This window comes from Poromitra crassiceps (genome assembly GCF_964638095.1).
Source record: "Poromitra crassiceps genome assembly, chromosome: 17".
Classification (NCBI taxonomy): Eukaryota; Metazoa; Chordata; class Actinopteri; order Beryciformes; family Melamphaidae; genus Poromitra; species Poromitra crassiceps.
Window position 1 is genome coordinate 9,665,188 of NC_139635.1, and position 11,254 is coordinate 9,676,441.

At 40.1% G+C, this 11,254-nt stretch overlaps 1 protein-coding gene across 1 annotated transcript in view; it reads right to left on the bottom strand.

Annotated features, from left to right (window-relative positions):
- Positions 1-10,658: 10,658 nt before the first annotated feature.
- The window catches only part of LOC310792191 (stonustoxin subunit beta-like), a gene marked incomplete at its 5' end in the record, with an annotated part of 24,108 nt that continues 23,512 nt past the window's right edge, over positions 10,659-11,254 (bottom strand). Inside the window, one exon of the mRNA XM_083653920.1 lies at positions 10,659-11,254. This exon is cut by the window's right edge and continues 1,851 nt beyond it.

An 11,254-nucleotide genomic window follows, 5' to 3' on the forward strand; every position in this document is an offset into this window, starting at 1 on the left:
CATCACAGTTACAGTAACATGTTCTGTCTGTATCACTGTATTACATCACAGTAACATGTTCTGTCTGTATCACTGTATTACATCACAGTTACAGTAACATGTTCTGTCTGTATCACTGTATTACATCACAGTTACAGTAACATGTTCTGTCTGTATCACTGTATTACATCACAGTTACAGTAACATGTTCTGTCTGTATCACTGTATTACATCACAGTTACAGTAACATGTTCTGTCTGTATCACTGTATTACATCACAGTTACAGTAACATGCTCTGTCTGTATCACTGTATTACATCACAGTTACAGTAACATGTTCTGTCTGTATCACTGTATTACATCACAGTTACAGTAACATGTTCTGTCTGTATCACTGTATTACATCACAGTAAACCAACACAGCTGTCAGCACTGCCCCGCCCCCGACCCAAACCACCAATCAGCATGAATTAAATGTGTTGATAAACGTAACCATGGCTACGGGCGCACCAGGCCAACCAGGGTGACCTTCTGGTCCAGGTTAATGATTAGGAGAGCTGAGTCCCTCAGAGTCTGCTGACGACAGGAGGTCAAACAGTCTGTGATTCTACTCAAAGCTTGATTCTCCTCACAGGGGAAACCTGCCCGACAGACAATAAAAAGCCATCATGACAAACGCAATACAAACATCAGTTGATGAGAGCAGACAGAGAGTCAATAGCTCAACACAGTACAACAGTCATTCATGCATCCCTAGAAAATTTGGCTGAGGAAACAGTGGATGGATAAATCCAGAAGGAGGCGGTAATGCAACATAAAGGATGCAAACTAGGGGTGTCAAAAATAATCGATTATAAGATGCATCGCGATGCGGACGTCGACGATTCTGCATCGTTCCACAAATGTAAAAAATAGTTTATTACATTATTATATTATTTATATTTTCTGGGAAACGGAAGGTCAGATCGCGATGCCTATAATGTATGTATGTATGTATGAACCCATGAGTCTCTACGAGTTACGGTTGCGGAGATACTGTACGTGCATGCAGGGCTACAAGAGAGAGATAGAGTGCAGACAGAGTAGTGTCAAGCCGTTCGTCGGCTAGCAGCTAGCGTTAGCACTTTTGCTTACCAAGTGTTGAACTTAGCTCCGGTGGAATCAATGGTGTCCTTGTTATTTTGTGTCCTGTCGCAACATCAAGGTTCCGCTTCTGGCACCATGTTTATATGATGGATGTCCAGCCAGGTGATATGTTTTGACTCGTTCTTCATTGCAACTTAATGTCAGTAAAGCCTAATGTCAGTGAAGCTTGTGCTTCTTCTTCTACTCTCTCCGCTTTTACTGTGGCTTTCCTGCATGCTTGGAACCCTGACTGCCACCTGGTGGCTAACTCTCGTAAACAGAGGGCAGCATTTGTATTAATAAAAGATAATGGAAGTAAATGCATTTGTTTATTTTAATTATGGATCATAATACAATGCAATTCCAAATGCACTTTATTTAAAAGTAGCCACACAGTGAGAAAAAATAAAGTGGGAAAAAATATATAATGTATTGGGAAAAAAGTGATCCATCGATTCAAGATGCATCGAGATGCATCGATAATCGTTTTCTAATTAAATCGTGTGGCTTTGACTTACAACTGAACATTTAGCCCACTTTGTAGAAAAGACCAAGATAATCTAAAAATGTATGATTTTTGGTTCATAGTCTTTAAACAACATGAAAGAAACGTGATAAGATCATGGCTCGGAATCCTACCTGAATTTTATTTTTTTATTTTTACCATATCGTCCACCACACTCTCTCCCTCTCCCTCTCTCTCTCTCTCTCTCTCTCTCTCTCTCTCCCTCTCTCTCTCTCTCGCTCTCTCTCTCTCTCTCTCTCTCTCTCTCTCTCTCTCTCTCTCTCTCTCTCTCTCTCTCTCTCGAGCATGAAGCACATCTGAGTTTAGTGGCCTCACCCTCCACTACAATTGAGGCAAACATGAATATTGATTTTAAATGTAAATGATACTATATGGTGCTCCCTATACTGTCGCCTCAGTTCACTCTCTCAATAGTAATCTCTCTGGTTATACAGATATTACAGCAAAACTATAAGTCCTATAGGAATAACACATAGTGATGAAAATACAATAAAAACATACAATAGGGCCGCTTACAAACTCTATTGAGAAGCTCGGACTCACTGTAAGACGCTGTAGTTATAATACTGTACAACAATGATTTTTTTGCAGTGTTATACGATTACTATAGGATGTAAAACACCATTTAAAAGTATGATAAAGCTGCTAAAGTGCCATAATGACATTACCATTGGGAACATTACAGTTTAAATACTACAGGAATATTATAGGAATATAATTATACTATAAGAGATTAAAATATACCATCAAATACCATAAAGTAGCTATACGTTTACTACTGAGTGTCACAGACACGTTAGACATTTCAACAGATATTGTTAGTGATTTTGTTTTTGAATGATGATGCATCAATATTCAGTATCACAGCTGCTGTAATACTGAATATTGATATGATTATAATATTGAGCATATCAGTGAAGCTACTAGATGTTCATCCTCCTGCCAGTCTGTCTTGTGCTGCCATACTGTTGACTCTCTCTGTTAGCTCTTATGTAAGCACAAGTCAATATACAATACAGTATTATCTATATCAGATATTTATAGCTTCTGTGCATGAGAGAAATGAATGCACATTTACCATCAATACTGGCCTGTGTTAGGATGACAATACAAGGGGAATTGGAGAGGATGTGAGGTCGTTTTCCACTCATCCTGCTGCCTCCTTGTTTACAGTGTAAACACATCTCAAACCTCTTTCTTCATTTCTATTGTTTTGTTTTATTGTTTTTGTATGGTCCTATTACATCATTGTAGGCTATATTACATTAGGCCATGTCCCTAGATATCTGTCAATCAAAACGTTCTATTACAGATATCTGCAAATCAAAATATTCCGACTACAATTAAATGTAGGCCTTCCTAACAGAATGATGCATCTTGTGTCAGTGAGTCTGCACTAGTGTAGTGATGTGACAGCACCTTCCTATAATATTCCTATGATATTACTATATTACTTTGTCTTTGAGCCTGGCTGCCATCCTCCTCCACTAAGAACATATTGACACAGATCAGAAGCTGACAGGAATAGTAGCTACTAGCTTAGGTGTGCGCGTCTTGCAGGCTGCAAAATGGCTCTGTGAGGTTTCTCTCCGCATCAATCAAAGAATCCAAACCGAAGCTGAAGCATCATCTGAGGGACACTCACCGAACCTCCTGTCCGCGGAGGCTGCAGGGCACTGGGAGGCGAGCAGCACGAAGAGCAGGATGCAACGCAAAGGCTCCATGTTTCTTCTCCTCTTGTTGTTGTTGTTGTGTTTGCACTCTTCTCTCTCTAAGTGTTAAAAGGCCATGTTGTTTTTCCTCTCCCAGCGGGGTTGGGTTGGTCTTGGTGCCCGGGTCAGAGCTGCCCTGCTCGGTGTGGTGGTGTGGTACAGTACCGGACCGCTCCGAAGCGGAGGAGCTGCTGGATGGATGCGAAGAGAGGAGAGGATACTCGGATACAGGCAGGGCGTTCCTGCTGCTGCTTCTGCTGCTGCTGCTGCTGCCGTGAGCTCAGCCCCCACACACCGCGTCAAAACACACGCAATTACACAGAGCACTTCCGGTGGGCACTTTCACAATAAAAGCCTCGCTGATCAACAGTAGCCTATGTTGACGTTTTTTGCTGTGTTGCTGCCCAGTATGGTAAATGAAAATACAGTGTTTTGTTCCCAAAATATATATTTCATAGGATATGAAGATATTCAAACAAAACTTGTGAAAAAATGTCCAGCGTTTTTGGAGAATATTCACCTTAGAGACAGGAAGTATAAACACAATTGGGAGTTCTGATTGTGTTTACACTTGCTGTGACACATAAACCCCAGTCTGAGTCATATGTGAGTCAAACTAGGTTTGACCAGGTGAGTCAGACTGAGGAGTTAGAACAGCCGGCATTTTGAACAGGGAGTCGTGACAGAATGGGTCATGACAGAATGGGTCAAGTGGGCGGAGCTACATAAGGTGAATACCATCAATCGACTGTCTAAAAATTAGCGTTGTTAGCGTGACGTCACCCATTGGTTTTTGGACTCACGTTTTGAAGTCTAGAGTATGGGAGTGTGGCCGTCGCCTTCTTGGCCTCACAGCAAGACGGTCCTGGGTTCGATTCCCGCCTGGGGTGCTGAGGGTGTGTCCTCATTGCACAGTGCCCAGGTGGGCTCGTCAAAAGGGTATTTCTGTGCACAGTTTGCATGTTCTCCCCATGCTTTCCTGGGGGTTCCTCCAGATAGGAACCCCCCGCTAAATACATGCAAAGGAAAAAAAGAGGAGTCCCCCTTGCTCAATTCCTGGATGCCTTTGTGATTGTGATTATGTTGTTTAACCCTCATAGACACACAATTGAGCCAAGAGCTGATTTCTGTTTGACAAACTTCAGACTACACCAAATAGATAAAAGGTGTCTGATGGCATTTATTTGTTTCTGACTCTGGGGGAAGTGGGAAAAACTGTCAAATCCCCCCCAAACTACTGTAACTCTTTAACTAAATCACACACACATTTAGGCTATTCTATAAGATCTCCTTTTAACCAATGTAAAATTTTCACGTCCATTCACTGAGCCTCCCCTGAAACTGCTTGGAGCCCCCCAGGGGAGACCCGCCTCCCATTTTGAAAACCTCTGCTCTAAACGGTTTGCAACGGTGTGCAGCAGGCTTTGATGTATGGCTGCAACGCTTACGTCACATAACAGGGTGGTGTTCAAAGCATCGCCGTTTCCATGGAAATAAACTGTTTGCTATGTGTTGGCCCTGTTATAAACTCAGGCATTTTTTTAACATGGGGTGGGGAATGACTCCCTTTTGGAGCTAGACTCAAGTGGCCAATTTTGGAACTACAGCTTTTAGTATCACTACCGTGGTTTCTTCTGTCAAAGCCTGAGCAAGCCCACTGAGAAATATAAAGTATCCAAGTGAAAATAGAGAGAGGCATATCTAAGGAGGAATGTGCAGAAGCTTTATCTTCACACCGTGGGGAATTTGTCTAAATTATTGACATTATTGTATTTTTTTTTACTCTAAAGGAAAGTCAAGAATACATGTATGCTTAAAATCTGTCATTTTGTTTGTCATCAAATATGTTTAAACTGCCTATTTTACAGATAGAGTTTCAATGCATGTTGAATGTAATGCTTCCATTAAATATTTTGGAAAAAATGCATAGGCTTAAGAGGACTTTTTCTTTTTCTGATGACTAATTGTGATTTTATTTAGTTTTCAGTTTTGTTCTCTGTGGCTTGGCGCAGCTCTTCAACCCTACAGCCTCAACAGCTTCAGCATTGCCGCTACCTTCAGGTGCTGTGGGAAATATCAGATACGCTATTCGACCCATGAATGACCCAACAGAATGATAATACTGTACAACTGGCTTTCTCATCCATAGTTCAGTCATGTGTTTTATTGTATGCTACTGGTAGGCCATGTTTATCTGACATTTTAATAACAGTCATGTAACTAAACAAGCTCTTTCCATTGGCTTTTATTTCAGGATATTATTTTCATGTGAGAAACATACATAAGATTGCAAGTTCATCACCAGAAATGTTACCAATTACCATGAAACAAATGACAGAATTTAAACCATATTAACCAGAGTCTGCTTTAACTGAAACTAAAACCCTTTTTGATGATACAATTATGTTGCCAAGAAATAGAAAGGAAAAGAGACACGATACATGAATAGTTACAGGACTTGTTTCACCGACAGACAGTTTGTCAGTGGAGAACTTAATTAAAAGAACAAATCCATCTTCAAATGTGCTTGACAAGTGTGATGTGTGTTTTTTTCTGTTGTTTTATTAAACAAATCAATAATGGCTATAATCGACAAAAAACAATGTACATATGCCTGCGCTGTCAGCGTGCGCGCAAGGCCTCCCTCTCTCCCGCTCTCTCCCCCTCTCCTCTCTCTCCCTCAGTCTCTCTCCCTCTCCTCTGTCCATCTCCCTCAGTCTCTCTCCCCCTCTCCCTCAGTCTCTCTCGTGTGTGTCAATGATGACATCATCAGTGATGTCACAATGATCTCACAATGCCTATGTATGACATCACTGATGACATCATCACTGATGTGTGATGTCACTATGACATCAGTTGCCTTAATTGCTCAAGTGACATCACTGATGACATCGCTTATGACATTGTCAGTAATTTATGACATCACTTATGACATCGGTAATTAGGGCAATCATCTAATTTAAAAAATCTGGCTCCGTCAGGTCACCTGCACGGGTGCTCTTTACACCCCCCGAAGTTTCAGCCTGATCGCACGTAAACCGGCATCTATATATATATATATATATACAGTATATGATATACAGTAAATAGATGTGAGCACAGTATCGAAGCTTCTTTCCTTTCTCTCAGAATCAAGTCATCACTTTACCCGTCTACCAAAAAGGGCAGGTATGAGAATAAATGTCAGGTGAGTTGACATTTACACCGGCTACAATCAGGAATGTGCAAATGAGCTGAAGCTGTTTTTCAATGGCTTTGATGAGGCTGAGAGTTTACTGCTCTCTTTTCTCATCAACTGGATCAATCAATGAGGGGAAACAAGGTGTCACTTGGACCTATAAGGGTCTATTTGTCTTTGATGATATGTTTCCCTTCTGGGTTGGAGTGCAGGTTTCATCCCTGTTCAGTGCTATTGACTGCTGATCACTTCACTGGGCCTACTGCTATTCAAACTAATGCTGCTTACAGTAATAATAATGATAACTTAGGCTAAATGTAGTCTAGGCTTATAACACTTCCAAAAGTTTACAAAGCACATTACAGATCAACCCAAGTCATAAAATAAAAATAAACAAAAGAAAAAAAAACTCCAATATGTTCATGTAAAAATACACCTGTCATATCACCTGATTCCCACTATTTGCCCAAATGAAATTCTGTATATTTACAGTGATCATTAAATGACAAACAACATGTACTGTAACATCTGTCTACTCCAAACCCTTTGTGGTCTCATGAGATGATATTTTCACTATTCCATGGTCCAAAACATCTCTGTATCAGCCTGCCTCTTTGTGCGGTCTGTGTATCTATCAGGAGAAGGCAGGGTACTCCCAGCTCGCTCTCACTCACACTGTCGCTGTTCTTATGCATGACAGCTGGTAGCTAACACAGTCATGACCAGCATGTCATGCCTCATGTTCCACCACCGGAGGGCAGTGTAACCAAGCAAAGGGATGTGCATAGTCAGAACAATTGGTGTGTTGTTGTTGTTGTTGTTGTTTTTCTTTATTTGCAGTTATTTTCCTTCTTTTCTTATATGTTGCTGATTGTTTTGTCTATACTTATGAAATGTCACAAATAAAAAGTTAAAAAAGAACAACTGGTGTGTGTGTGTGTGTGTGTGTGTGTGTGTGTGTGTGTGTGTGTGTGTGTGTGTGTGTGTGTGTGTGTGTGTGTGTGTGTGTGTGTCCTAATTAATAATAATAATAATAATAATAATTGGTAAAGATTGACCAAAAAAGTGTTTTAGTCAACAACATGATCTAGTTCAATATCAATACAAAATGTTTCTATCTCTTTATGTTCTCAATTCTCAAACAATCTTTCACTTCCCCTAAGACATAAGAAGAATGTGATGTGTTGTACAAGCCACCATAGAAAGGTACATCACTAATGCTCACGTTGGGCTGAGAGTTTAATGAGAAGAGAGGTTGAAGCGTGTCCTCCATGTGTTTCCTTTGGCCTCTAAAGTCTGAGGCTGTCGGCTTTTTCACATTCTGGATCCAGGCGGAGCAGCATGGCTACAGATGATCCAGGCTGACAGATGTTCTAGATTGGCAGAAAATGAATTGAAAGACTGTATAACAGTTGACATAACTTTAGTGTGTTGTTGTTTTTCTGCATGCTTAGTTTGGTAGTTTGGTATCCAATATCCATTGGTTAAAAAACTGTGCCAACAAGCCATTGATAGTGTGACACGTACATAGTAAAAAGAAAACTGAGTAATATTATTAACTTTTGACAATCTGTCACCTTGTCTTCCTTGGTGAGTTTCCCCTGGATCTTCTCTGGGTCAGAGATGGTGTCTCCAACATGGGCCATATATGACATCAAGTCCTGTTTAGCTTCTGTGGCCATACATACAAACATACACACACAAGCTGATTAAAAATGATACCAAGATCACCTCTGCTGCCAAAGAGAACAGACACGCTCACCTGCCAGGATAAGTCAGTCAGCACAGTCTGTGTGTGAGTCAGGTCTGCAGCCCGCTCCCATCTGAAGGTCTTGTGTGTGTCGGCTCCCAGGTCAAGCAGAGTCCTCAGCGTCTCCTGGTGGCCACAACAAGCAGCACAGTGCAGCGAGCAATAACCTGCGACACACAGCAGAGAGAACTTCCACACATCTGGGGAGACTCACACTGATGCCTGCCTTTGTAAGACAAAACACAAATAGTATACATTAATCTTTTTTTTAAGGGTATTTTGTGACATCCGGGAGACTGTAATATGTTTATTTCGTATACGGTTAAATGGTCTGTCGACTTATGGTATCAATCAAAACTAAGAACCATCTCGTCTCATAAAAGACAGTTACTGTGTTGAACCCTATGCAAAGTTTGATTTGAACAGAGGAAAAATATCTCTGTGTGCTCAGTTACGATCGGGAACCCTTAGCACTAGAACTGGTATAGGTTTCATGCTACACCTGAAGAAGATAGACTCTGTTTATTATGCGAATTACATGAAACTGAACATGTGGTTAATTTCTTGTTCTATTGTACTGCTTATGATGAGGCAAGGGACAGACTCGTGGTAAGATGCCCCTCTTCTTGTGGTGAGAGAGGAGGGCATCTGCTCAGCATAGAATAGAGAATCCCCCCAAATGTACTCTTTAGTCAAATGTCCTCTATTTATTTTGACTTTTTTTTAGTTGGACGACTATGAGAAACTTGAGCTGTGTTTAAAAAAAGGAACCTTAATTCCTCACAGCAAATTGTATTTGTCATGGGAGCAAAGACGGAACCTTTGGTTTAGAAACTGATGTATTGTTCATTATTGCTGTCTTATCTATTGCTGACTTGCGACTTGTGTTATTTTAAATGTAGCACTGTTGTGATGTTTTATTGTTGTATTTGATGTGTCTTGTAAACCCGTGGGGGTTGGTGCACCTGGAGTGCATCATGACACTTGAATCAATCAATAAAACCATGTAGTGTATAATGGGACTGAGTTCTTGTAATGTGTAAGAATAGCAGCTCTTCTCACACATTGGTGGTTCTGGACAGGTGAGGAAGACACATTTATCTGCAGGCATATTTTCCCCCGCTCTTCTTCTTTGGTTTTTGAAGTGATCCAAACTCCTTATTCTTTGTTTCATGCTCAATAAATCAGTGACACATATAGCCTATATTTTTATTTTAAAATCTGTATTTGAATATGGCAACATGATACCTCCTATCTGGATCATTATAGTTTTGTATTTTTCATTATGTTATTTTTATTTTGTTCTTACAGTTATTTTTGTTTTCAAGACTAAAACAAAAATTAAAGATAAAAAAAAAAAAAAAGATAAGGCCAAAGTCATCCGCACCCAGGACAACAAACACCAGCGCTGGATTATGGAGGCAGTGGAGATCAGGAAACGGGCGCAAACGACGATGAACCGGGACGAGGGGGCTTACATGCTTTCCACCACCTGGAGCAGCGTTCTCAAACGGCGAAATGACAGCGGGGGGCGTGGTTGTCCTGTCAAATCTGACAGGACGATCACGCCTCTGTAAACAACATCAGCTGTTAAAGACACGTCACACACCATCTAGTGACACCTCTGAAGAAGACGGAAGTATTACCGTCGAAACATGTCAGGTAGGAACAAAAACCTGTGTCTGATATAAAAGAAAACCTAACAATCTAGATTTTGTTTTGATTTTGTCTATCTAAAATGTGTTTTTTTCAGACCTAGTTTGAGGTTTTAGTTTAATTTAACTTTAATAACCTTATTGCTTCCTACAGTACTTATATTATGACTTCACTGACAGAGATCCAAGACAGCCCAAGACCACCAATCACAGTTTCATGAAGCATGACATCATCATAGCAACAGGGTCAACCCCACCCTTTCTCTTAGTTTAAGAGTTCCCCTCGTTCCTTAGTCAAAGTTGCTCTCAGCAGCTTTGTGAATATGTTAGAGGAAACTCTTAGCTATATATGAACTTTTAGTGATATATTTAGGAGTCCCCCTAGTGGTAAGATAAAATGCTTTGTCAATACGGGCCCGGGGCAAATGGATGGTAAACACAAGTAAACACAGTTTACTCACCTCTTTGAAATGAGGCTGCCTTTACTCACCTATTAGATCAACTGTATAACTCAATGAGGGGAAACAAGGTGGATAAACTACTGACCTTGGATAGTTTACCCACCTCTGTATTTAACCACTACACACCTGTCTCAGTTATAATGTCATATGTCATTTTCACATTTTCTCCAGCAGCTTTGATACACTTCCTGGAATTAATATAGAAGAAATACTTTATTGATTCTTAGAATTAAAAACTTTATTGTTCTTTACAAACATTCACTTTGGCTTCACATCACATGCTGCTAAAAGACACTGGTTCAATCTTTCTATGCATAATAGTCACTTCATCAACACAATCAATTTGTGAAACCAGCATGTCAGCACTGTGGAGGAAAACAATGTGCATTTCATTTGTGGTTCACTTTTCTTAATAAAGTTACAAAGTGTCAGGAACAAAATCAACATATTAACAACTATTCCGCCATAGATGTTTTGCTGTCTCCATTAAGGCCCATGCAGTGAAGAGAAACAGCAGAAATATTACAGAAACAATACAAACAAAGTACACACATTCTTTAGGCTATTAAGTAGAAATAGACTCTGGTCAAAGTATAACTACCGATTTAACTTGTTTACTCAAGTTAAAAAAAAGTAAAAAGTAGGCTACAGCCTCTGAAATGTAGGCTACTCAAAGTATAAAAGCATTTCTGCAAAGCTACCTGAACCTCACATCATATTAATATAATTAAAAGACTATTAGACTTAGATGTAGGCCTATATTAAACTTTACTTTGATTAATAATTTGTGTCTGATATGGTTTGTCCACAAAAAAGTTCAATAGGCGATCATTTCAATCCTTAAAATAACATCTACTTTGTCTCCCTC